This window comes from Gopherus evgoodei, chromosome 18, assembly GCF_007399415.2.
Source record: "Gopherus evgoodei ecotype Sinaloan lineage chromosome 18, rGopEvg1_v1.p, whole genome shotgun sequence".
Taxonomy (NCBI): Eukaryota; Metazoa; Chordata; order Testudines; family Testudinidae; genus Gopherus; species Gopherus evgoodei.
The window spans coordinates 22,994,215-23,020,038 of NC_044339.1; the positions used below are offsets into that span (position 1 = coordinate 22,994,215).

Consider the following 25,824-nt stretch of genomic DNA (forward strand, 5'->3'; position numbering starts at 1 on the left):
CTAAGCTACCACATGCAGGGTAACCCAACACACTCCCTATCCTTGATTTAACCCCCAAAATGTGTTGTGTACTGTTTAGTCCTCCCCTGGACCATCCAGATCTATTAGATCCATTGCACCTCTAAGAGGTCAATATACAAAAAATTGCCACTTTAAATGGAATTATCCACACAGTTCACAACACTGGACTGGTTTGATTAAAGAATAAAACAAGTTTATTTAACTACACAGAGAGAGGTTTTAAATGAGTAAAGTAATGAGGCATTAAAGTAAGAAATGGTTACCAGAAAAATAAAGATAATTTTTTTTCTAAACGTAACTAGGCTTATGAAGTCCCTTCCCACAAGTACCAGTAACATTGCTGCCCACACTCTCAGGTCAAGATCTGCTTCCATAGTCCAACAGCTGTTTTCTTATAATCTTAGGTGAAAGAGAGAGATGAGTAGGAGAGAATTTGGCATGGTTTTGCCCCTCACTTTTATAGTTATCACCCTTTGAAAAGTGTTTGCTCAAGCTTGACCCTTAGGTAAAGTTCTTTCTTTCTGAGAGCAAGGAGACATGGAGTCTGATGTAGGAAGGAGGCTTTGTGCTGTTTTTTTTTCACCTGGGGATGCTGAAATTCTTCTTTCTTCCCCCTCTTGTCCTCTGTGGCCTTTGTTTACAGATGATATGCTATTTGAGGAAACATGACAGGCCTGCTTGGCCAGCGCTACTTAATCAGGGCTACGTGAATTGGAACATGTGCCTTTAACACCCTACAGGGGGATTTCATAACTTTACACAGAATGTTGCTACGTAAATTTCAATATGATAGTGTTGATCAGTGAATTATTACTTTTCAGCAGTTCTGTCACAAAGCATATCTGTCTGTGTTGCACACAGCTGTGGTGGCCTAGCTTATAAGTATTCTTGTTCTCTTTTCAGTTCCTATTAACTCTGGGTAGATGAGAGAATGGCCAGCCTTCTGGCAGAGACCAAAAGGAGCTGCCACCCTGAGACCATCCAGGGAAATGGAAACCAGACAGTTACCTGTGGAGTAAGAGCAAATAGAAGTTTGCTAAATATTGAGGGATGGCTGCAAAGACTCTTGTCAGCATGAGGTGGGTCTCTGAGAACAGTCCTTTGCATCTATGTGAGGCATGATAAGCTTGGGGGAGTCCTTTGTCCCCTCTCAAGAAGCCTATGGAGTCTTCCTGAAGTATGATAACTATGTGAAGAGCAACTTAACTAACCAGACATGCCTTAGTCCTCAACTCTCTTCCTTCTACATCACTGGGTGAGCATCCCTGGTCATACCACTCTAGTCCTCCTCTCTACCAACTCTGGCTTGCTTCAGAGGATGTGAACAGGGGGACCCGAGAGTAGCCCTTGGCCCGTGTGTCTGCTCACCAGGGTGCACCACTCAGGGCAGGTGGAGGGTCCAGGGCTGATGTGCTCTGTCCTGGGTCCTGCTCCCTGAGGTCTGTGCTGGCCTCATACCTGGACCCCGCAACCTGGGAGGCTCTTATGGACTGTGAACAGTCAAAGGGTAGTAGGGAGCTGAGGGGCAGCTGGAGACCTGCGACCCCAAGCAGCAGAAAGGCAAGATGCAGACGCTTTGTGGCTGCCTGTACCATGACATCAGCTAGTGCAGCAGTCACTTCACCTTGCCTGACTCTGGCTTTTGGCCTCTGACATGACCATGGGCCAGGGCCCTGGAGGAGAGGAGGCAGGGCTGGCAGTTCACTGAGGAGGAGCAGGGGGTAGAGCCACAGCGAGGGGCAGGGCCTCATGGCAAGGGGGGTTGCAGCTGGCATCATTTACGGTCTCATCCCTCCCCACCAGAAATGGCTGGCTGTGCCCACTGCTGACCACCTGGTGTTACTGTTTTTTTTTCTGAGAAACACTGTGTGCATTACTTTGACTGGCCACTTGGTGTCACCGCTGCTCCATGGAAGAGACAGTTAATGCATTACCCCAGACTAGCCTACAGTGTCTCTGCTGCTCCTAAGTAAACAGTCTGTGCATGACTCTGACTGGGGACCCACGGGTGTGTCCGCTGCTCCAGGCAGATGCAGTCTGTGATTTACCTTGACTGGCCACTGGGTGTCACTGCTGCTCCAGGGAACACCACCAGTGCATTACCTTGACTGGCCTCTAAGGGTTTGGCTACATTTGCAGCTGTACAGCGCTGTGAGTTAAAGGTGTCTTCGTACAGCTGTGTAGGGAAAGTGCTTCAGTGTGGCCACACTGACAGCAACCAGCGCTGCAGTGTGGCCACATTTGCAGCAGTGTTGGGAGTGGTGCATTATGGGCAGCTATCCCAGCATTCAAGTGGCTGCAGGGCCGGTGCAACCATTTAGGCGACCTAGGCGGTCGCCTAGGACACTGGGATTTGAGGGGCGCCATTTTCTTCGGCAGTGACCGTGGTGGCCGGATCTTCGGCCGCCCAGGTCCCCACCGGCATTTAGGCGGAGGGAGCTGGGGCAGGGGGGGACAGGGAGGGCCACCTGCAGCAAGTAAGGTGGGGGTGTGGCACTCAGTGGAACTCCCTGCCCGAGCTCACCCCTGCTCCGCCTCCTCCTTGAGCATGCCGTGGTTGCTTCACTTCTCCCGCCTCCCAGGCTTGCGGCGCCTAAGCTGATTGGCACTACAAGCCTGGGAGGCAGGAGAAGTGAAGCAGCCATGGCATGCTCGGGGAAGAGGTGAAGCAGGGGTGAGCTGCTTCACTTCTCCTGCCTCCCAGGCTTGTGGCGCCAATCAGCTTAGGCGCCGCAAGCCTGGGAGGCAGGAGAAGTGAAGCAGCCATGGCATGCTCGGGGAAGAGGTGAAGCAGGGGTGAGCTGCTTCACTTCTCCTGCCTCCCAGGCTTGTGGTGCCAATCAGCTTAGGCGCCGCAAGCCTGGGAGACAGGAGAAGTGAAGCAGCCACGGTGTGCTCAGGGTGCTCGTGCACGGAGCAGGGTGAGCTGGGGTGTGCCTCCGGGTGCGGGGTGGGGAGCTGCCGCAAGGGGGGCACCTCTGGGCAGGGTGGGGGAGCTGCTGTGCAGAGAGGGGCACATGTGCCTCAGGGCAGCGGCGCAGGGGGGGCGCAGGGTGGAAGTTTTGCCTAGCGTGCAAAACATCCTTGCACCAGCCCTGAGTGGCTGCAACGTGCTTTTCAAAAGAGGGGGGTGGTGTGGAGTGTGACAGGGAGCGTGGGGGAGAGAGAGAGTGGATTTTTGGAGCCGACACTGCGTCAGCTCCCTGCCTTGCAAATCCCAACCACTTCCCCCACCCCTCTCTCATTCACTCTTAGGCCTTGTCCACACTACGCTGTTAAACCGATTTTAACAGCGTTAAATTGATTTAACACTGCACCCGTCCACACTACACTGCTCTTTATATCGATGTAAAGGGCTCTTTAAATCGATTTCTGTACTCCTACAAAACGAGAGGAGTAACGCTAAAATTGATATTACTGTATCAATTTAGGATTAGTGTGGACGCAAATCGACGTTATTGGCCTCATTATTTTACAGTAGCTACCCACAGTGCACCGCTCCAGAAATCGACACTAGCCTTGGACCACGGATGCACACCACCGAATTAATGTGCCTCGTGTGGACGCGCACAATCGACTTTATACTATCTGTTTTATAAAATCGGTTTAAGCTAATTCGAATTTATCCTGTAGTGTAGACGTACCTTTAAATGCAAACAGCCTTCAGACCAGATAAGCAGCTGCTCTGACGGACTCCCTCCCTCCCCGCCCCCACAGTGCTGTTTCTCTCCTCAAGCAAACACTAGCTGTGGACATTCCCTGTCTTCCTCTGCTCCAGCAAACAATTTCTGTGTTTGTTTTTTAGATAAGCAGCTCCGGGAGCCCCAAGTTCACAACAAAACAGAGTTCTTTAGTTAAAAGCATTATGGGAAAATTCCGGAGGTCAGTTACAGTATAGTAAGATTAATCACTGTTTACACTGGCACTCCAGCGCTGCTGCACCAGCGCTGTTCTCTTTATTCTTCTCGTCCATGTGGAGTACAACCAGTGCTGTAGCCAGGGAGATACAGCGCTGTATGTGCCTTGCCAGTGTGGACGGGGAGTAAGTTACGGCACTGTAAAGCCACCACCAGTGCTCTAACTCTCAAGTGTAGCCAAGACCTAAGATAAATGTCTGGTAAAGGCTGAGTACAGACTCCTGCTTCCCTCTAGCTGCAGCTTGGTTTCTGATAATAGGTTTCCTGCTCATTCTGGATGCAGGGGGAGAATTTCCCCATCTTAGGAGTAGCTGATCTCCCAGGGCAGGGTGCAGGGTGCAGCATGTTCTCCTGAGCAGAGGCCATCCATTGGGTATCTGGGAAGTGGACAGGCAAAGCCCGCCCACTGCTAAAGGATCCTCCCCCAGCCTAAGGGGAGGAACCACAGGGCCACAGAACCCACTGAATGCGGGGGACAACTAATAAAAGAACAGGGACAGGAGTGAGGTCAAAGGGTTAGAAGGAGGGATCCTAACGGGGACACCGAGCAGAGAACCCCGGACAGCGCCCACTGCTCCTCGAAGGTGTCAAGGGAGCCAGTGGACGCCGCCCAGAGGAACTCCGCCCGGATGCGTGATCGGACCATGGAGCGGAAGCAAGCCCCACAGTCACCGGAGTCTCCGTCGGCCAACCTCCCCTCCCTGGTCGCGTGTATGGCCTTTTTCGCCAGGGCGAGGAGGAGGTTGACCAGGAGGTCCCGGGACTTCGTGGGGCCACGGATAGGGAGTGCATACAGAAGGAGGTGAGGGGAAAAGTGTAACCAAAAACGCAAGAGGATGGCCGTGAGGAGCCGGTGTAGGGGCTGCAACCTGGCACACTCCAAGTACACGTGCGCCAGGGTCTCCCTCACGCCGCAGAAGGGGCAGGTGTCCGGGACAGGGGTAAACCGCGCCAAGTACACGCCCGTGCTCACGGCCCCATGGAGGAGCCGCCAACTGATATCCCCAGTGGGCCGTGGGACCAGGGTGGAGTAGAGGCTGGCCCACCGGGGCTCCTCACCCTCCAGAGGTGGCAGGAGGTCCCGCCACTTCGTATCAGGTTGAGCAGAGGCCAGGAAGGTGATTACAAGTGCTGAATTTGTTCTTCCTTCATGACTTCTAATGTGTTGGCCAACATACTCTCTCTCTTTGCCTGTTGGTCTACAGCCTCCCTTCATAGACATGTTCACCTGCATGTGTCCAGTGGTGATTGAGACATAGATGTCTTCAGCTCTCTGTGCAGATCTGCTGGGGGGGTGGGGACCACAAAGAGGACTTAAAGTTGCTGCTGTTGCTTCTCACGAGTGCTTTAGTGCAGTGTGCCTTGATGCAGCAGGGAATTGTAGTCTCTTACCTTTGTTTGCAGAATGTGGTGTCCCATCTGGTAGTTGGTGCAGCTGGAGATGTGATTAAAAATACATAAATACATCATATTGACAAGTTAGCAAAGACCCACTTAGGTGTTGAAAATGTATTCCCCAGAATGTCCCCCTTCCCCTGTATCTTCCACTATCCCACCCCTACTGTGTTATGCTTATAAGAAGCACACAGGATCTTTTTCAGGGGAAAAGGCAATATGCCACATTTATTGGAGATACAACAATTAGCATATGCATGCAATCACACACACACTGTCCCACCAGTAGATGTTGTAGTTACCAGTACAGAGTCTGAAGCAACCTAGTGGCCGGCTAGGTTGATCATGGATAGGGAGGAGCCAGGTTCTGTCGGTTGTGACACGATGCTCTGGGGAAGTCTTGGCAAGATGAACCCAAAATTTAATGGCAAAACATCCTGTTTATATAGTGATCTAACTTAATTGGGACCAATGAGTTTTGCATTGTCATGCTGTAATCAATTGTCATTTGATGAATGCTTGTTTTCTAAAATTGTTCTTATTTCTTATTTTATTCCTTCATCAGTCTCTTGGGGAGTTACCCCATGCTGGTTTTGATCACAACTGTCTTGTCCCAGTTGATAGGTGTTTGCCTTATTTTTTAAAGTCATCAATCTGCGCTCCTTTGACATCTCAATAGGGGCACGTTGTAATCTCCTGGCACCTTTATGTCTGTCCTCCCTAGAACATTTGGTCTGGTGATGGCCTTCACATTTATTTTCTAACACACACACTCCTCATTCATGCACAAAACAGGATTGCTTTACACAGAATATTTGAACAGGAACATCAAATTGCAATGCATTCTTTTACTTATTTCAAAATGCTAATTTTAAACCTGCAACAAAGCGGTGACCCTAAAGGTCTATTACTGCCTTGAAATCAGCTTCAGACACAAGATTCTGGCTGGAAGGAGGAGGAGGATGTAATCCTTAACCTTCTACAGATGGGGAAACAAGCACTGTTTCTATATTCTGTGGTGTGAACCATCACACCACAGAATATAGAAAATTTTAACAACATATAACTCTGAGTTCTTTAGTATCTCACTCATGCTTATCACACTGGCAGCCTACTCTAAGGAGTAAGGATGTATTCTGATAGGTTGGTAGTGTTTTTTTAAATAAAAATGTGTGGTGGTAAACTATGCATTCTAGCATCTCTAACTCCAACACACCTTTGCATAACAATGCAACTTAATCTCTGTAATAATGTATAGAAAGGTCTGTTTCTCCATTTGTACCGTCACAGCAGGTTTTTTTACATCACAAACTACTAAACATGTGGGAGGAGGGAGCAGGCTACTCCCCTCTCCCTTCACTCTGGACCACATGTGCCATGCTGGAGGAAAGATATCCCAGGATTTTTGCAGGTACTTTGCCCCATCTCTCTGTTGATATGGCACAGCACGGCCAAAGCACTAAGCAGGGGGTTGGATCAAGGAGAAAAAGGTAGGGAGGTGGCATGGGAGATGGGAGTGTCTTGTGCTTTCTCCCACCGTGGAGTGAGGAGCCAGAAATTTCTAGCTGCCAGGGGGTGGTGAGAAGCACAAGCTGCTATGAGATGTGCCCTCTATATGTGCAACAGCGAGTCACAGAGGGAGCATCCCTGAATTGTGCTGCCAGTGGGAGCAGCCAACCTCACAATGAGGGGTATCAGTGACACCTCCCATGACTGGGGACAGCAGGTTATAGTGGAGCACCCTTAGCCATCCTCCTCCCCCCATCAACTTTGCTTTCCCTCCTTTGCTTATGTGCCTCAGTTTCCTCCTCTGAAACCACTTACTCTCTTGCTCTTACCCACTACCCAGCACTCTTACCCTCCTCCACTCACCTAAAGCCCCCTAATCCTTCTCATTCCCTCCCCCTGGGGCACCTGCAGCCCAATCCTCCTCATCCAAAATCGTCTACTCTCTCCTATCCCCTCTGCTTCTGCCCACTCCCATGCCCCCTGACCGGGTACTAAAGCAACCTGTCCCCACTTCAACTGAGATGGGCCTAGCCACAACCAGACACCCCAAAACTGCCAGAAGCCCCGAATCCCTCTGCTTATCCCCCATATCTCCCACCTGCCCCCACCCATTGCCCCTCAGCCTCAATCTTGCTCAGGACTCCACTCCCATAAGACCCTCGCCGACCCTCGGTGCACAGCCACAGCCCCCACTATAGCCATGTGCCCAGCTGGGGGGGAGGAGGCGGAGGGAAGGAATGAAACAGAGGCTTATGGGAGTTGTAGTGTGCGTCGGCCTACCGCGGAATCAGCGGCACCGTAGGAGAGGCGGGGTCCGGTGCCCGCTACTCGCAGCGGCTAGGGCGGGAGGCGCTTTCGGCATTACAGCTTCCGTTTGCAGAACGGGGCCGGAAACGGAAGCTGTTGGAAGAGGAATGATATCAGCTGTCTGGACGCCAACCAGGGAACTCGGCTTCGTTCTGCGTGAGTCGCTCCCATCGTGAGCGACGTATCCTGGGAGTTGTGGTTTTCAAAGTGCTGCCGCCGCCTTGGGTGTGTTTGGCACCGGTGTAACCGGCACGCCCAGCCTGCCATGGGCCGCACCCGTCCCCCCGCATCTCCCAGCCCGCACGGACCCACGTTCCCCTGCGCCCTCAGCGCGACGCGACCTTCCCCAACCCCCCCCCACACCTCGGCCCCCAACCCACCACGCGCCCCTGTCCCCCCTGCACCTCCCATCTGCTGTGACCTTCCCCGGGCCGCCCCACAGCCTTCCGCAGCCCACCCCGCGCACCCCTAGGGCGCCGCGACGTTCCCCAACTGCCCCCTCATACACCGAGCCCACCACAACCTTCCTTATCCCCCCCACACCCAACCTTCCCCAACCTGCATCCCCAGTCCCCAACCCCCCCCAACCTACAACCTTCTCCAACCCGCACCCCCATTCTTTTAGCCCAAACCAACCCGCCCCCGTCTATTTCTCCATCCTTTGGGCACCTCAATCCTCCTTTCTTGTCCCTCCAACACCTCCCAGGCCACCCCAACTTGCACCCCATCCCTACCTTTCCTCCATCTATGCCTCTTCCCATAGCAACCCCTCAGCCCCCATTTCTTACCAACACCCTCCAGCCTGCAACAACCTTCCCCAACCCACAAGCCCTGTATCCCTCAGTTCATTCCTCCACTCATGGGACTCCATAGCCACAGTCTATCTCCAACATCCTCCCAGCTCACAACAACCTGTGCCTCTATCCATGCCTCCCTCCCAACACTCCCAGCCCAACACAACCTGCACCCCACTCTGTCCCTAGATCTGTGGGCCCCCAGTGCCCTTTTGTCCTTTCTCCAACATGCATCCCTATCCCTACCTTACTCCCCCCCTCCCTCCCTCCATCCATGGGGCCCCTCAGCCCTTCTCTCTCCTTCCTCCACAACACAAACCCTTCATAGGACATGGGCAGGGATGCTAGGTATACATCCCCACAGGCCAGGTCTCGGGAGCCATGGAGAAGTAGGAGTGGACGAAAAACATGCGGAGTAGTGGATGGTAAAGTGGAGTGGTGACTGGGATCAGTCTCTGTTCATCGAGTGGGACTGGAGAGGGAGGCAGGAATGAGGGCAAGATTAAAGGCACCAGTAGAGCTCTGTATAATGATAGTTCTTGTTTGGCTTTATTAGTTTGCAGAGGAATCGTCCAGGAGCTCTAGCCAGATAAGAATATGGCAGAAATGGACCTGAGCAGCCTGGACATCCTTCTAAGGATACATAAACAGTCCTCATATTTCTGCCTTCTGCATCGCTGGCTGTGAGTCAGTGCTTTCGATTCCTCATCTATGCTCACTGTGGTACTCTTCAAAGGCCATGTGCTTCCTTGGGTGCGGGGCTCTGTTAGATTACGGCTGAGGTGGGGCCAGAGTCTGCTGTACAGAGTGATTATTTTGGGTGCAGTTGCAAGGAGTGCTTTTTAGTTGTAGTGCTCAAGGGCAAATGGGGGGGGGAAGGTTCGGAGCGGAACCCTGCTGTGTGGGAGGGGTGAAAAGAATAGCCTAAGCGAAGTTGTCCATTGAGATAACTTTCTTTGTTTTTCCTTCTTGTGCCGGGTTTAGTACCAAGGGAAAAGAAATCAAACATCAGAGTTTACTTTCCTCATCGGATGGAAAGCGAGCGAGAGCAGTGAGCCTGCGAGCATTGTTGATGCAAGTGAAGAGCCGTCCGGTTGGCAGTTGCTACTGTCAGTGAGATACATGTCTGGTTTCGAGAGGGCTTTGCTCATGACCCGCCTGGCTCCAGATAGGGCCGCCCCATTGACTGGGGCTGGGTTTGTGAGAAACGCTTCCTGACCAGCTGTGCTTACGAGAGAGACAAGATCCCCATTTTCAGGGGCTGCTCAGTTCTCTGGCCAGAAGCGGTGTGTCCTCCACAGCAGAAGGTTGCATCTAGGAGGATGACTCCAGGTAGTGAATTGCTTTCCTTCCTCCCACCTCTCTCTCTTTCTCTCCCCGCCCCTCCACAGTGTTGGCCAACTTTCTCACTCTCTTCCCTCTCCTCTTCTCATGCCGTTTCCCTTCGTAAGACATGGGCAGGTGTGCTAGGTGTGCATTCCTACAGGCTAGGTCTCGGGATCCATGGAGAAGTAGAAGCTGACAATAATCATGCATAGCAGTGGCTGTTGGTGTTAACTCGGTCTCTGTTGATGGAGTGGGGCCGAGGTAGATGGGATTGGAGAGGGAGGCTGGGATGAGGGCACCAAGATTCGAAGCACCAATAGAGCTTTGTGTAGTGATGGCTCATGCTTGGGTTTGCAGCTGTGTTTCCAGAGGAATCTTCCAGGAGCCCTAGACCAAGGAGAAAGTGGCAGAAGTGGACATGAACAGACTAGACATCCTTCTAAGGACACATGAACAGTTCTCATCTTTCTGACTCCCACGTAACTGGCTGTGAGTAAGCGGTCAGTGGTCTGAATTCCTCATCTGCGCTCACTGTAGTACTCTTCACAGGCCTTGTGCTTCCTCGCTGGGTGCAGGACTCTGTGAGATTACGTCTGGGGAGGGGCCAGAGTCTGCTGTGCAGAGTGATTATTTTGGGTGCTGTTGCAAGGGGTGCTTTTTGGTTGTAATGCTAAAGGTGTGATGGGGAGGGCGGAGCTCGGTCGTGTGGGTGAGACAAAAAGAAGAGCCTATGAGACGTTGCCTACTGAGATGGTAACATGCTTGTTTTTTCCCCGCTTGTGCCGGGTTTAGTACCAAGGAGAAAAAAGTCAAGTGTCACAGTCTACTGCCCTCGTGCAATGTAAAGTGAGCGAGAGCAGCGAGCCTGTGAGCGCTGTTGATGCCAGGCAAGATCTGAGCAGATGCCACTCTCAATGAGATAAGTGTCTGTCATAACTCTCCTACTCAGATCTGAACCTTAGAGTTCAGAACATGAGAAGCTAGCATGAAACCTCCAAACTTAATTACCAGCTTGGATCTGATATCGCTGCCACCAGCCAGAATTCCAGTGTCTGGCTCACTCTGGTCTCCCCAAAACCTTCCCTGGGGAACCCCCAAGACTCAGATGCCCTGAGTCTCACCACAAAGGGAAATAACCCACTTCCCTTCCCCCTCTTTACCTCCTCCCAGATTTCCCCGCCCTGGGTACTCTAGGAATTCCCTGCTTCAAGTCCTTGAAACACAAGTACCGAGAGATCAATCTCTCTCTCCCCTCACCGAGAGGGTATGCAAAGTCAGGCTTAGTAAATCTAACACAAAGAGACTCTCTTTCCCCCTGTCTTCTTCCTCCCACCAATTCCCTGGTGAGCTGCAGACACAATCCCCTTGAGCCCCCACTAAAAAAAAAAAATCCACAGGTCTTAAAAAGAAAGCTTTATATAAAAAGGAAGAAAAAGACATAAAATGGTCTCTGTATCAAGGTGACAATATACAGGGTCAATTGCTTAAAAGAAAAAAATGAATAAATAGCCTTATCCAAACAGAATACAATTTAATACATTCCAGCAACTACACACATGTAAATGCAAAAAAACAATATAAACCTATTGTCTTTCTATCTTTGTACTTACAACTTGGAAACAGAAAATTAGAAAGCCTGGAGATAGAAAGATCACTCTCAGAGCCCAGAAAAAGAAGAGACCAAGAACAAAGGACTCACACCCAAAACTTCCCTCCACCCAGATTTGAAAAAGTCTTGTTTCCTGATTGGTCCTCTGGTCAGGTGTTTGGTTCCCTTTGTTAACCCTTCGCAGGTAAAAGATCATTAACCCTTAGCTATCTGTTTATGACAGTGTCTTGTTTGGTGATCGCTGTGCTTGTGGCCCACCTCGGTCCTGCTAGGGCCGCCCCATTGGCTGGGGCTGGGTTTGTAAGAAATGCTTCCTGACCAGCTGTGCTTACGAGAGAGACAAGGTCCCCGTTTTCAGGGGCTGCTCATTTCTCTGGCCCAGAGCAGTGTGTCCTCCACAGCAGAAGGTTGCATCTAGGAGGATGACTCCAGGTGGTGAGTTGCTTGCCTTCCTCCCTCCTTTTTCTCTCTCTCTCTTCTCTTCTCTAGTACGTTGGCCAACACACACCCTCTATCTCTCTGTGTCTGTCCTTGCCTTTCCTTGTGCTGTCTCCCTTTGTAAGACACGGGCAGGCATGCTAGGTTTGCATCCCCAGAGGCCAGATCTCGGGAGCCATGGAGAGGTAGGAGCGGATGAAAAGCATGCGGGGCAGCGGACGCTAAAGTGGAGCTGTGACTGTCTGTGTTTATTCGGTCTCCATTCGTCGAGTGGGGCTGATGTAGATGGGACTGGAGCGGGAGGCTGGGATGAGGGCAAGATTTAACGCACTGGTAGATCTCTGTGTAGTGATCGTTCTTGCTTGGCTTTATTAGTTTGCAGAGGAATCATCCAGGAGCCCAACCGGACAAGAATATGGCAGAAGTGGACCTGAGCAGCCTCGACATCCTTCTAAGGAGACACGAATAGTCCTCATGTTTCCGCTTTCTGCATCACGGGCTATGAGTAAGAGGTCAGTGCTTTGAATTCCTGATCTGTAGTCGCTGTAGTTTTCTTCACAGGCCATGTCCTTCCTCGTTGGGTACGAGGCTCCTGGATTAAGGCTGGAGAAGGCACAAGAGTCTCTGAGGAAAGTGAGTATTTTGGGTGCCGTTACAATGGGTGCCTTCTTGTTGCAGTTGTAACGTAGTAATGGGAGATGGGTTGAGGGCTGAGCGGTGGGATATGGGAGATGTGAAATGAAGAGGCTGGGTGACATTGCAGACAGAGATGCTAATTTGTTTTTGTTTTTTCCCCCGTCTGCTGCATTTAGTACCAAGGAAAATGAAGTCGCGCATCAAAGTCTACTGCTCTGATGCGATGGAAAGCGAGCAAGAGCGTCGAGACTCTGACCATTGTTGATGCCACGCAAAAGCTGTCCATCTGGAAGCCGAGGAGATGCTGCTGTCAGCGAGATAAGTGTCTGGTTTGGGGAGGGCTCTGCTCACGCCCAACCCGAGTCCAGGTAGGGAAGCCCAGTACGGTAAGGCTGGGTTTGTATGAAAAGGTTCCTGACTAGCTGTGGTCACGAGGGAGAAAAGGTCCCTGTTTTCAGAGGTTGCTCATTTTTCTGGTCAGGAACAGTGTCTCCTGCACAGGGGGAGGTTGGATCCAGGAGGATGACTCAGGTGGTGAGTTGCTTGCTTTCCTCCCATTTGTCTCTCCCTTCTCTAGTGTGTTGGCCAACTTTCTCACTCTCTTCCCTCTCCTCTCCTCGTGTCGTCTCACTTCCTAAGACACGGGCAGACATGTTAGGTGCGCATCCCTACAGGCTAGGTCTCGGGATCCATGGAGTAGCGGGAGCTGACGAAAATCATGCGTAGCAGTGGCTGTTGGTGTTAACTCTGTCTCTGTTGATGGAGTGGGGCTGAGGTAGATTGGGTTGGAGAGGGATGCCAGGTTGAGGGCAAGATTCGAAGCACCAGTAGAGCTTTGTGTAGTGATGGCTCATGCTTGGCTTTTGCAGCTGCTCTTCCAAAGCAATTTTCCAGGAGTCCTAGACTGAGGAGAAAGTGGCAGAAGTGGACATGAACAATCCTCAGCTTTCTGACTCCCGCACAACTGGCTGTGAGTAAGCAGTCAGTGGTCTGAATTCCTCATCTGTGCTCGCTGTAGTACTCTTCTCAGGCCTTGTGCTTCCTCGTTGAGTGCGAGGCTCTGTCAGATTACGCTGGCGAGGGGCCAGAGTCTGCTGTGCAGAGTGATTGTTTCGGGTGCCGTTGGAAGGGGTGCTTTTTAGTTGTTGTGCTAAAGACGTAATGGGGGGGAGGGTTTGGGGCGGAGTACTGCCGCGTGGGAGAGGTGAATAGAACGTTTCCCACTCTGATGATAACTGTGATTAATGTGCATAAATATTTGTTAGGCCTCAACCTTCTGGAAATTGTGTGAAGCGAGTACAGATGAATCCTGCAAGAATAGGTGTAATCTAACTAGGAAGCTTTGTAGAGTAAAAAGGAAACTCTGTAAAGGTAGATACAGACCTGTGGTTACTATGCTCTGCAACCAAATACCTCTTGAATCTCATTTGAGCATTTTTGAGTCTAGAAAATTAAACACTATTAGCCCCATAGAAAAGAGATGACCTGAGCACAGGTGCACAGTTCATAAGATCAAGACAACTGCACATACCACACGGAAACATTTGGCCGCCTTCATTGATTGATGTGTTTTGAAACATGGCCAGCAAATACCATATAAATAAGATGCAGGGGCGCAAGTGTGTTTGTGTGTGTGTGTGTGTGTGTGCGTGTGTGCGTTGGCCTAAAAGAGGTCACTCTTTGTCAGGCTCATATACACCCCTTGAACCAAAGGGACTTGCTCTTCACTGACTGACTATGCCTGGCAGTGCAGGAAATGGTCAACTGAAGGTAATGTATCTTTGGAAGAACTCAGGGTAAGTTTTTAAAGTGAAGAGGTCTGGTTATGCTCGTGCTGGTTAATCTTAAGTCTGTATTAATACTATAGTTTAGTTATATTAGTAAATTGTTGAAGTTGTTTAAAGATTGTAATAGTCAATAGTTGATCAATATATAATAACTGTATATGTTTTTGTGCCTTTCTGGGAATGGGTACAGTGCTGGTGAACCTAGTAGCTTTGCATGTCGCTGTGCCTGTCTTTTATATAAGTTACCATCATAAAAGTCAATAAATGCTTATAAGTTGTTATACAAAGTTATAGGTAGGTTAAGGTTAGTAAAATATAGTTAGTCCATGTATTAATATTGCATATAGAATTGTATTTGTTGGGGTGGGTGCAGTACATGTAAGGTTACTAGGCAATCAGTAATAGTAGCATTGCATGCGCTTGTAACTATTTTCAATATTATTTACCTTTTATATGTGCACTTATAGGAATAGGCAGTTATTGCATAATATTACTTGTACTTGTGCTTGTCTCCAGTATAATTTGCAATTTGTATTAATCCTCACTCAGTGCTGGTCTTTAATTCTGTTTTTCTTATTCTGTCTGTGTTGCCTTTATAGTCATAAGTCATTAAAAACCTTTCTGGAGGAATAATTAATTGCTTAGTTTCTGTTTTGCAGACACTATTCAGCCTCTTTACATCTGTGTTGGGTGGTGGGAAGTAGCGATCACCCAGAGCCCCACTAGGACCCTGACGTGAGCCCCCCTAGGGCTCTGACATCTGCCTCCTCCTTCCATTAATCTCCACAATAACTTTGTTTTTCCTTCTTGTGCTGGGTTTAGTACCCAGGGAAAAGAAATCAAACGTCAGTCTACTGCCCTCGTGCGATGTAAAGCGAGTGAGAGCAGTGAGCCCACGAGCATGGTTGATGCACGTGAGGAGCCATCCAGTTGGCAGTGGAGCAGTTGCTGTGTCTGTGAGATGAGTGTCTGGTTTGGTGAGTGCTCTGCTCAGGGCCCCCCTGGCTCCAGGTAGGGTTGCCCCATTAGCTGGGCCTGGGTTTGTAAGAAGTGGTTCTTGACCAGCCATGCTTACAAGAAAGACAAGTCCCCATTTTCAGGGGATGCTCATTTCTCTGGCCAGGAGCGGTGTGTCTTCCGCAGCAGAAGTTTGCATCTAGGAGGATGACTCCTGGTGATGAGTTGCTTGCCTTCCTCCCACTTCTTTCTCTCTGTCTCTCGTTCTCTTTTCTAGTGCATTGGCCAGCTTTCTCACTCTCTTTCCTCTCCTCGTGCCATCTCCCTTTGTAAGACACGGGTAGGCTTGCTAGGTGTGCATCCCCAGAGTCCAGGTCTTGGGAACCATAGAGAAGTAGGAGCAGACGAAAAGCATGCGAGGCAGTGGGTGCTAAAGTGGAACTGTGACTATCTGCATTTACTTGGTCTCTGTTCATCGAGTAGGGCTGATGTAGACTGGACTGGAGAGGGCAGCAGGGATGAGGGCAAGATTTGCTTCCTCGTTGGGTACGGGGCTCTGTGAGATTACGGCTGGGGAGGGGCCAGAGTCTGCTGTGCAGAGTGATAATTTTGGGTGCTGTTGTAAGGAGTGCTTTTTGGTTGTAATGCTAATGGTGTAATGGAGAGTGTTGAGGGCGGAGAACTGCCATGTCACCATTTGCTACACCCACAATTTCCCATCCCTGGATCAATGGGAGAGGGATTTGTGACAGATGGCTTGGACTTTGTCAGAGTTTCAACCGGTGTTCCCTCTAATTTTTCCCACTCATGTGGAAGGAATTTTGTTATGTGCACCAATATGGAGGTGATGTCAGACATCACCTCCATATTGGTGCACATAACAAAATTCATGTGGCAGGGTGGGGCCAAGGGGTTCAGAGTGTGGGACGGGGCTCAGGGCTGGGGCAGAGTATTGGGGTGTGGGGGAGTGAGGGATACAGCTGGGGATGCAGGCTCTGGGGTGGGGCTGGGGATGAGGGACTCAGGGCTGGGGTGCAGGGGGTGAGGGCTCCATCTTGGGGTGTGGTCTCTGGGCTAGGGATGAGGGGTTTGTGGCCAGGCTGCCCTGGGACTACAGGAAGGGGGGGAGAGGACTCCCCGCAGCTCTCTCTCTCCGCAGCAGCACCTGGGCTGGGGGGAGAGGCACCTCTCCCTAACGCGGCAGCTCCAGGGCTGGGGCCACAGGATAGGTGCTTCTTCCCTGGCTGCAGCAGATCCGGGGCTGGGAGAGAGGCGTATCTCCCTGCTGCAGCCCTGAGTGCCTGCACAGTGCTTAATATGCTGCTGCGCAGCTTAGAGGGAACTTAGGTTCAGCTTGTGGGAAATCACTATCTTAAATGGTGACATTCATAAAATTTAGATTTTTCTAATTTAATGCACTTTTCATCTAAATTACCAAAATCTTGTTTTACTTGTGTGTAAATTTTAAAAAGAGGTTCCACAGGAGCAATGGCCATCTGCCCCTCCTCTGGTCTAGAGGTAGAGATTCTGGCCCACCAGCAATTCTAGCACCAATGAAGTCATGTGATCATAAAAATAGACTTGATAATGTTTTGTTTTTAATAATGTATTAAATATGGTAAATGAGAGTCACAGTAAAACCCTAGGAAGTGTTATAAGAAGATATGAAGGGTTTCAGAGTAGTAGCTACGTTAGTTTGTTTCCGCAAAAAGAACAGGAGTACTTGTGGCACCTTAGAGACTAAGACATTTATTGTAGTATAAGCTTTCATGGGCTACAGCCCGCTTAATCGGATATGAAGGTTTCTTGAGAATTAAAGAATTAAAAGGTATGAAACTCCCTTTCCTGGAGGTGGCCAGTTCAGGCAAGTGGAACAGCTGAGCAAACCAATTAGTGAACACCTCTGTGCAGATGTGTCACTTGTATGTACACACCTGAATGGAGGCTGTGAGTATTTAAAGAGCAGGGTGTATTGTGGGGGAGCGGGAAGGTGTCAGAAACTCATTATATCATTTCAGAGAGGGAAGAGCAGCCTTGTCTAGACCTTCCCCACCCTCCAGCCTTCCTTTTGCCCCTGTTACTGTACGTGATCAGCTTGCTCCAGCACCCTCAACAGGAAAGTAACAGGTTCTACTGGGGAACGTTTTATAACGCTACAGCAGCTGGGGGGCTCTTGCTGTGGCCCAGGTATGATGTTCCAGGCTGCAATCCTGTCTAGTGCGGGGCTGTGTCACCTGACCTGCAATGGGGGGTGTGCCTCACAAGGCCGGCGCTAGGGGTTTGAGCGCCCTAGGCGCATGGTAATTTCGCCGCCCCACGCGCTGGTCTCACGGCTCCGGTGGAGCTGCCGCAGTCGTGGCTGCAGGCGGTTGGCTGCTCTGCAGCTCTGGTGGAGCTGCCGCAGTCGTGCCTGCGGGAGGTCCACTGGAGCCACACGACTGCGGCAGCTCCACCGGAGCCGCCTGCCGCCCCCTCTGGCAAAACGCCGCCCACCAATAATCCTGGCGCCCTAGGCAATTGCCTAGGCCGCCTAAATGAAAGCGCCGGCCCTGGTGCCTCACCATGCTGCTCTGTTATAGCGCTGACTTGGGAGCTCACAAATAGGCTGTTGGCGTGCTGCTCCCCCCTCTCCTCCCAAGTGTCTGTGCATGGCTACAACTCTGATCCCAGAGCTTGTCAGCACTCACTAGTCACACTTTGCTTCCATCAGACCTGGGCTACCACATGCAGAGTGACCCCAACACACTCCCTGTCCTGAACTTTACGTCAAAAACGTGTTGTGCACTGTCCAGCCCTCTCTGGGACAGGCCAGATAGCTTAGGTCTGTTGTACCTCTAGGAGGTCAATGTACAAAAATCTGCCACCTTGTGGTTTATTCCATTTACAGTTCACAACACTGGATTAGTTTTGGTTCAAGAATAAACAAGTTTATTTAACTACATAGAGAGGTTTTAAGTGAACACAAGTAATAAGGCATTAAAGAAGAAATGGTTACAAGAAAAAATAAAGATAAAATGTTTTCTAAACTTAACAAACTAGGCTTGTGAAGTCCCTTCTTACAGGTTCCAGTAATTATTGCTGCCCAAAGTCTCAGGCCAGGATCTGCTTCCAGGATCCAGCAGCTGTTTCTCTGGTCATAGGTGAAAGGAAGATGAGGAGGGAGAGAGAACTTGGATGTTTTGCCCTTCACTTTTATAGCTCAGTCACCCTTTGAAAAACATTTTCCTGAGTGTTCACGTTAGGTGAAGTTCTTTCTTGCTGAGAGCAAGGAGACATGGATTTTGGTGGAAGAAGGAGGCTTTGTGCTGTTTCTGTTCATCCGTGTATGCTGCTTCTTTCTTCCCCCGCTTGTCCTCTGTGGAATCTGTTTACAGCTGAAATGCAAATTGAGGCAAACACATATCCCTTTCTTTAGGACAGGTGTGCTTGACCAGTTCCACCTAATCAGGCTACGTGAATTGGAACTTGTGCTTTTAATACCCTCTAGGTGGAATTTCATAACTTTACATAGACTGTAGCTACAGCCATTTTACCAAGATAGTACTGATCACTGAGTTTCAAATGCTTCCTCAGAGGCATATTTTGTCCAAAGATTGTTACAATAGTGTGTAGGGTGTGAATACAGGGGTGCATTTGGTCACAGCGGGCTGGGAATTATCCATTTGTGGAGGGCTCTCTAACCATACCCTTCCCTGGAAATTGCCAGACAATGAAGGGAAGGAGAGAATTCTTGCTCCAATTCCGAATTGCTGGAAATCCCAGGCTCGCTGGAATTTATCTGCTTCACCACAGCCCCTCGCTAGGTTCTCTAGGTGGCGTCTCATTGCTTCACATTAAAGCTGCTGCCCTTTGAGTCTTTATGTTCTGGGGTGTTTGTTGTCATGAGTGATTGCACCGGCTTGGGCAAGTGCTGGGCAAGGTGAGGGTTATAAAGTTCTGATGAAGTAAATAAAATTACTCTGTGACAAACAGTGGCATTTGTCCCTTAAAGTGTGAAATAGCAACCAGGGGTCACTGCTCAAATGCGGGGGAGGGGGATGGATGGACACACATGGCACTGTCCCACCTGCGACACCCCAGCATCTTGAGTCCCCAAATCCTTGTAGCTGCCATCACTCATTAACAGTGCCTCCTTCCACTCCTTACAGCAGTCCAGGCTGCAGAAAGTTGATGTGCAGGAGATCACAATATAGCGCATGGAGAGCCTGCAACAGAGCAACACCCTGGATAATGACTCCCTGGCCCCTCGTAGTCTCCCATGGGCTGGGGAGGATCCATCTTGGGGGAGGGTCTGTCTGCCCAAATGCAACCCAGAGGGAGGGTCTACACCTCCTATCAGGCTCAGTGAGATGCACTCTCTTGCCCCCCCGTGGTCTTCTATGAGTCATACAGGATCTGTCTGCCCCAGGCATGGTCCATGCCATGCTGAGGAGAGTTCATGCTGCCTGCCAGGCTCAAGGTGTCACTCCTCCCACATCTTCATGGGGAGTTTGGGGAGATTCTTGTTGCTGTAACGGGATCACAGAGCACGAGTGGCTGGTTGAGTATCTTCAGGGCTATGGGATCTGGACCCGAGAGGTGTGAACTTAGAGTCATGGCTTTGGATTCAAGAGAAAAGGGGCTGAGACTAGAGATGCCCAGAGACGCATTGTCACCCTACAGCTCCAGTACTGCAGCACCCAAAAGTCTCACTCAGGTCTGGGCCTCATTGTGTTGGGCGCTGCATGGAAAATTGGAGAGAAACAGATGTCTGGAGATGGATAGATGAGCATCTCTGGCATACAGAGGAGAGATGGAGAGGGGGATGGGGGGGGCATATGGAGGACAGATGGTGATGCTGCAGGCTGACAGGTTTGTGGGTTTGGTTGGTGGCTGATTGCCACAGCAGCTCCTGCCGCCATGTGCTGTGCTGTTTCTGATGCTGCTCTATCTCTTGCAGCCGGCACCAAGCAGAACCTGGCCACAGAGCACCACTACAGCCATGGCTACAGCAGGTGTCCTATATGCCTGAGCTGCTCAGGGACGAAAACGCATGTGGGCTCCTGGCTGCTGAACAACCTGCCCCACATCTCACCCTCTCCTGTTCCCAGAGTAGTCTGCTCACAACAGAAACCAAGACCAGCCCCCAACTGGCCTGGCGCCCACTGCCCCTAATGTGGAAAGCCTGATGTCTGGTGGGGGAAACATCTCAGCTGTAGTGTCAGGACTTACTATTACAAACGTCTCTCTGTCCCAGTTTCCAACCTGTTGCGGTTACTGACACCTACATGGCAAGTTTTTGCTGTCCTGCTGCAATTTGCTACCCCCACAATTCAGCGGGCCTGGGTCTAGGAGTAGTGATTTGTGACAGATGGGGTAGGTCTTGTTGCAATGTACTACTTCTGGGAAATCTCTATTTGAAATTGGGACACTCATGAAATTAGTTTTCTAACTGAATACATTTTTCTAAATTAGAAAACATTTGTGTTATTGATATCCAAATTTAATATAGAGATTTCATGGAGTAGGAAACTGACAGGGCAGACGCCATCCATCACCCATTGCTACTCCTGGACCAGGGCTGAGGCAACCAAGGAACTCAGGCACCATTGAAGTTATATGATCACAAATAATAGCCTGACATTAAAAAACAAAAAAAAAGTATTAAAATCTGTAATTTACTATGTCACAATAAAAACATAGGGGATGTTGTTATAATAATGAAACTAATGCTTTTGAAAAGTCAGTAAAAGGAATTAAACTACATTTACAGGAAATTATGATACACAATGGTCAACTCAAGCAATTAGAACAGCAAAAAAGACAACCCTGAGCTGTCACCTGCTAACCCTAATTCCAAACCCTAACTCCTATTCCCCTAACCTTTGACCCTAGCCCACACCACAACCAACCCTGACCCCTCCCTTCACGCTAGGCAACCCAACCCTGCACCCTAACCCTTCAACTAACCCTGATCCCCGATCATCACCCTATTATATCATAACACCCACCCTGCCTGTAACCCTAACCCCTTAACTCTAACCCACCTTTGAACCCAAACTCTTACACAACCTAATCCCTAAAGCTAATCCTAACCCTTGCATTAAGCACAACCCTCTAACCTGCCTCCAAGAATCCAAACCCCTCGCCTCCCCATAATCCAAATCTCCCTCTCAACCCCTAACCCTTTCCAAACCTAATCCACACACTAAACTTAACTCCCCCTTACCCTCACCCTAATCCAACCCCTAGACCCTGACCCTGTAATCCCAACCCTCAACCCCCAATTTCCCCCCTCCGTGGATGGCACCGTACTCTTCCCAGTGGGGGGGCTGACTTAGGCTAGAGAGAAAATTGGGGGCCTGCACTCCCCCTTGCCACAAGGCCCCACCCATCTCTATGACTCTGCTTCCTGCTGCTCTTAAGTGCCAGCGCTGCCCCGCCCTCTGCATTGCCCTTCTCATGGCCAGGTGGTGGCTAGAGCCGGCCACTGGGGAGTGACTGATGTGCTGGCTGGTGCCAGGAGATGGGCAGCTGGGCTGCTCCTGTCATCTTCTCCTGCTGCTGCTCTTGGCCCCTGGGGCTGCGGCTGATCCTCAGCTTCCCGCCGCCTTTTGACTGCTTGCAGCCCCCAAGAGCTGCCCGAGTAGGGGAACTTGGCTCTGGCAGAGCCCTCAGGGAGCATCAACCACAGGCGGCAGGCCCAGGAGCCTGGGGCAGAGTGGGTCTGTTTGGGTTGCTGTGGGGCACCCTGAACCCACCGCATGCTCTGGGCTGCACATAGTTAAGTGGGGACTTCTGCACTGCTGCTGGTGGCAGCCCTGTGATCAGAGCTGGGTGGCCAGAGGGCGAACCAGGTTGGCTACTGAAAAGTGTCTCCCCCATGGAGGAGCAGTGACACCCGGCGGCCAGTCAAGGTACTGCACAGTGTGGTGTTGTCCATGGAGCAGCGGTGACACCAGGTGGCCAGTTGGGGTAATGTACAGACGGTGTTTCCGTTGCAGCGACAGTGACACCCGGTGGTCAGTCAGGGTAATGCATAGAGCATGTTCCCCTTGGCACAGCAGTGACACCTGGTGGCCAGTCGAGATAATGCACAGAATATCTCCCATGAAGCAGCAGTGACACCGAGTGGCTAGTCAGGGTAATGCAGCGAGTATGTCTCCCTTGGAGGAGCAGGGACATCTGGTAGTCAGTCAGGGTAATGCACGAAGCACATTTCTTTGGCGCAGCAGTGCTATCTCGTGGTCACTCAGGATAATGCGCAGAGGTGTTCCCTTGGACCAGTAGTGACACCTAGTGGCCAGTCAGGATGATGCACAGACAGTGGGTCCCTAGGAGGAGCAGTGAAACCCAGTGGCCAAGTGGGATATGCCACAGAGCGTTTCCCATGGAGGAACAGTGACACCCAGTGGCCAATCTGGGTAATGCACAGAGCATGTTTTCTTGGCACAGCAGTGACACCCAGTGGCTTGTTGGGGTAATGCACAGAGTGGGTTTCTGTTGCAGCTACAGAGACACCCGGTGGTCAGTCGGGGTATTGCACAGAAGGTGTTTTGCTTGCACAGCACTGACACCCGGTGGTCAGTCAAGGTAATGCATCGGGGGGGTCTCCCATGGAGTAGCAGTGGCACCCAGTGACCAGTCAGGGTAATGCAGAATGGCCATCAGGTGCGGCATCAGTCTCTTGCCATTTGCTGGGGTGGGGGAGGTGAGGTGGGCTGGAGAAAAAAATTGAGAGACTGCAACCCCCTCATCACCTGGCTTCACCCACTTTGGGGCCATGCCTCTGCTCCTCAGTTAAAGGCCAGGCTCAGCTCCTCTCCCCCTGGTCAGGATTTACAGCAATATCACTCATTTAAAATAAAATAGTAAATGGGATTTAGTCCAAGTCCATATAAATAATCTAAATCTGCCCAAGTTTTAGTATTAAATCCCAAATCCTCTTAGCCCATCTGAAACCAAAAATCTAAAGCAAAATTTGAAACTGCAACCAATGCTTAATTTAAAACCCAAACATAAAGAAAACCTGATTTTGTTTTTAAAAATCAAAAAATAACAAATATCATAAAGTATCATAACAAAGTGATACAGCAGGATGCTAAAATAACATAAAATAAATAAGCCCTACTATTAAAACCACCTATAAAGCAATTGAATAGCTGAATACTGGCCAAATCTGTATAAAAATATGCAGAACTAGGTCAAAACCGGTATTGCATGTCAGACATTTCAATCCCGCAAACGTCAATTAAAAGCTCCACCTCAACTTTAAAAAAAACAATAAACCAAAACAGTCAGCCTTAAACAAACCCGTACAGAAGAGAAATTGAAGCTGTACCAACACTGGAAAAACTAAGTAATTTTCTAATTCTAACTTCTTGTTTCACTCAGGAGGGAAAGTGTTTTGTAGCCCCAGTAACCGTGCTGTCACGCTAGCCTTTCTTTCACTAAATAAGGTTTTTACTAAATATGAGTTGCCCTTAAAATTGTCTAACAGAAATTCTAATTGTATCTTTGCAATAATATCCCAAGTATGCAAGTACGTCCCCTCAGAGCAGCACCACATTCCTCAACTGCTAACGCAAGTGAGTTAAGTGGTAGTCTGCTAGAATCCCAAGTTGTTTATGCATTTGTGAATCCTGGGGCCTGAAGCTGACACCAGAAAGGTAAGTGAGAAAGCTTGGAGCTCTCCAACGTCACTTGCTGGAGAGGAGAGGGAATTGAGCGAGTGATGTACTAGCTAATTTAAATATCAACATTGTTCTCTGGCGGCAGCTTCCACTGGAGAGCAAGGGGAGTTGACTGAGCGCGGCAGTGTCTTATATGCATATTAAAAGCCAGAAGTTTGGGGCCATTGGGGTAAAATTTGAGTAAGTTTTGGGATTGGGATGCATATTTTTAGTGTAGCTTAATGGGAGCCTGCCTGGGCAGAGCCTGCCACTGACTGGGTGTGAGTCACCCTGAGCTGAAAGCCTGCTGCCCAACATGGAGAAGGAGCACTGAGCATGTCAAATCCCCAGCACTGTGTTTTTAGATGGCTTTGCAAGTAGAGTTTTGATCTGATCTTTTCTTGTGTCGTAAATGAGCTGTTGAGCCGTGTTAGTACCCATGTCCTGGGTGTGTTGGCGTGACCGCTGCTCAGGGTAAGTGATGGAAGAGTGGCAGAGATGGGGTGGACAGATGGTCGGATTTGAAGAGGACAGTCCTGATTTTTAGGTGGTTTTTTTATATAGGCTCCTATTACTGCCAATTCTGTCCCAATTTTTCACACTTGTTGTCTGGTCACCCTAGTGGGGGAGCAGTTGCGGTGCCTAGCAGGGCTAGGTGGGGCTGGTTAGTGCCCGCTGGGGAGTGTGAGACGTACTGCTCTGTTACGGGGGTGGAGGGGTGCTGACAGTCTGGCCACTTGAGAAAACCAGAGCTGCGGTGCTGGCTTGCCCGGCGTTTTCTGAAAGCTGATCTCCCATTGGGTCCTCACTAAGTGATGTTTTCTCACAGCTAATCTCCCATTGGGCTGTGCCTGGGTGACGCTTTCTGAAAGCAAAGCTGGGTGCAGCCGTCAGGCCCTTGTGCAGTCGGCGCTCAGCGCAGGCCTGCGAGAAGCAGATTGAGGCCGAGTGGTGTCGATTCCGGCTGCCCGGGCGGAGGAACGGAGACCCCCAGCAGCGGGCGCTGCCGTCCTCACTTGCGAAGCCGCAGAGCTCAGGGAGTTCACTGGTTGCACCTGCTTGTGTGCTAGTGTTTTCTGGCAGCCAATGGGCTGTCGCTAGGAGATGTTTTATGACTGAGCTGGCAGCCAATGAGCTGTCAGTGTCACTAGGTGATGGTTTCTGACCGAGCTGGCAGCCAATGGGCTGTCACTGCCTGGGGGTGGAAATTGCTGCTGCAGGCACCTGTGGCTCAGAAACTTCTCCAAGCCCCGGGACCGTTTGCAGTCGCTGAAGGGAGGCGGGAAATCTCCAGGCTGGAGTGAAGGATCCAGTGGGCAGCGAACCCGCCACAGGCCCATGGGCACAGCCACTGCCGCGGGGAGTTGGACCAAACTCCCTGCTTTGCGCTGGGTGCTGCCAGTGAACACGTGCAATGATTGTAGCTGCAGAATCCGCTCCCGTGCGTGTGAGCGAAGTCCCTGTAGCTTGGAGGCCAATAGGAAGCAGGATTCCTGGGGTTTTCCAGTGTGGGAGTTAGGAACTGGGCTCCGGGTTGGAGCGGTGTCGGGCTTAGGTTCGGAACTCGCAGTTAGGGTTGGGAGGAGGATTGGGCACAGTTTGGGTTAAGGGGTTTAGGGTTGGGGACCAGGTTATAGGGTGAGCAATTTTTCGTTCAATATGGGTTCCGGAAGGGGTGTGTGTTAAAACTTTGTGTTGGGGGTTAGATTTTGGCGGGAGGATTTGGCCAACAGCAGCAGCATAGAAGTGTCCCAAAGACGTGGAGCGGAAGGACCCCCAGCTGCCAAATGCTCAAAGGAGGAGCGCTGCCACCTAGGGCAGCAAAAACCATGGCGCCACTCCTGACTATGGTGTAACAGTGCCATGGTGCTACAGAGAAGACGGTGAGACATTTCCCACTCCTGAGACACCAGGGTCCCCACCTGTTTGCGTCGCTGGCTGCCTGGCTCAGCTGGGCCCTGGGCTGCAGCTCCAGCT

At 50.5% G+C, this 25,824-nt stretch overlaps 1 long non-coding RNA gene across 6 annotated transcripts; it reads left to right on the plus strand.

Moving 5' to 3' along the window:
- The first annotated feature begins 209 nt into the window (after positions 1 to 209).
- On the plus strand, positions 210 to 20,537 carry LOC115636922. Of its 6 annotated transcripts, none has more exons than XR_003997107.1 (6): positions 210 to 1,100; positions 9,000 to 9,126; positions 9,428 to 9,775; positions 12,192 to 12,328; positions 12,629 to 15,216; positions 20,136 to 20,537. It is a non-coding gene; the product is annotated as an uncharacterized LOC115636922 (long non-coding RNA). The 6 variants fall into 6 exon arrangements; XR_003997105.1 differs by lacking the exon at positions 210 to 1,100 and adding an exon at positions 7,629 to 7,874; XR_003997108.1 differs by lacking the exon at positions 210 to 1,100 and adding an exon at positions 7,629 to 7,805.
- Positions 20,538 to 25,824: the final 5,287 nt, after the last annotated feature.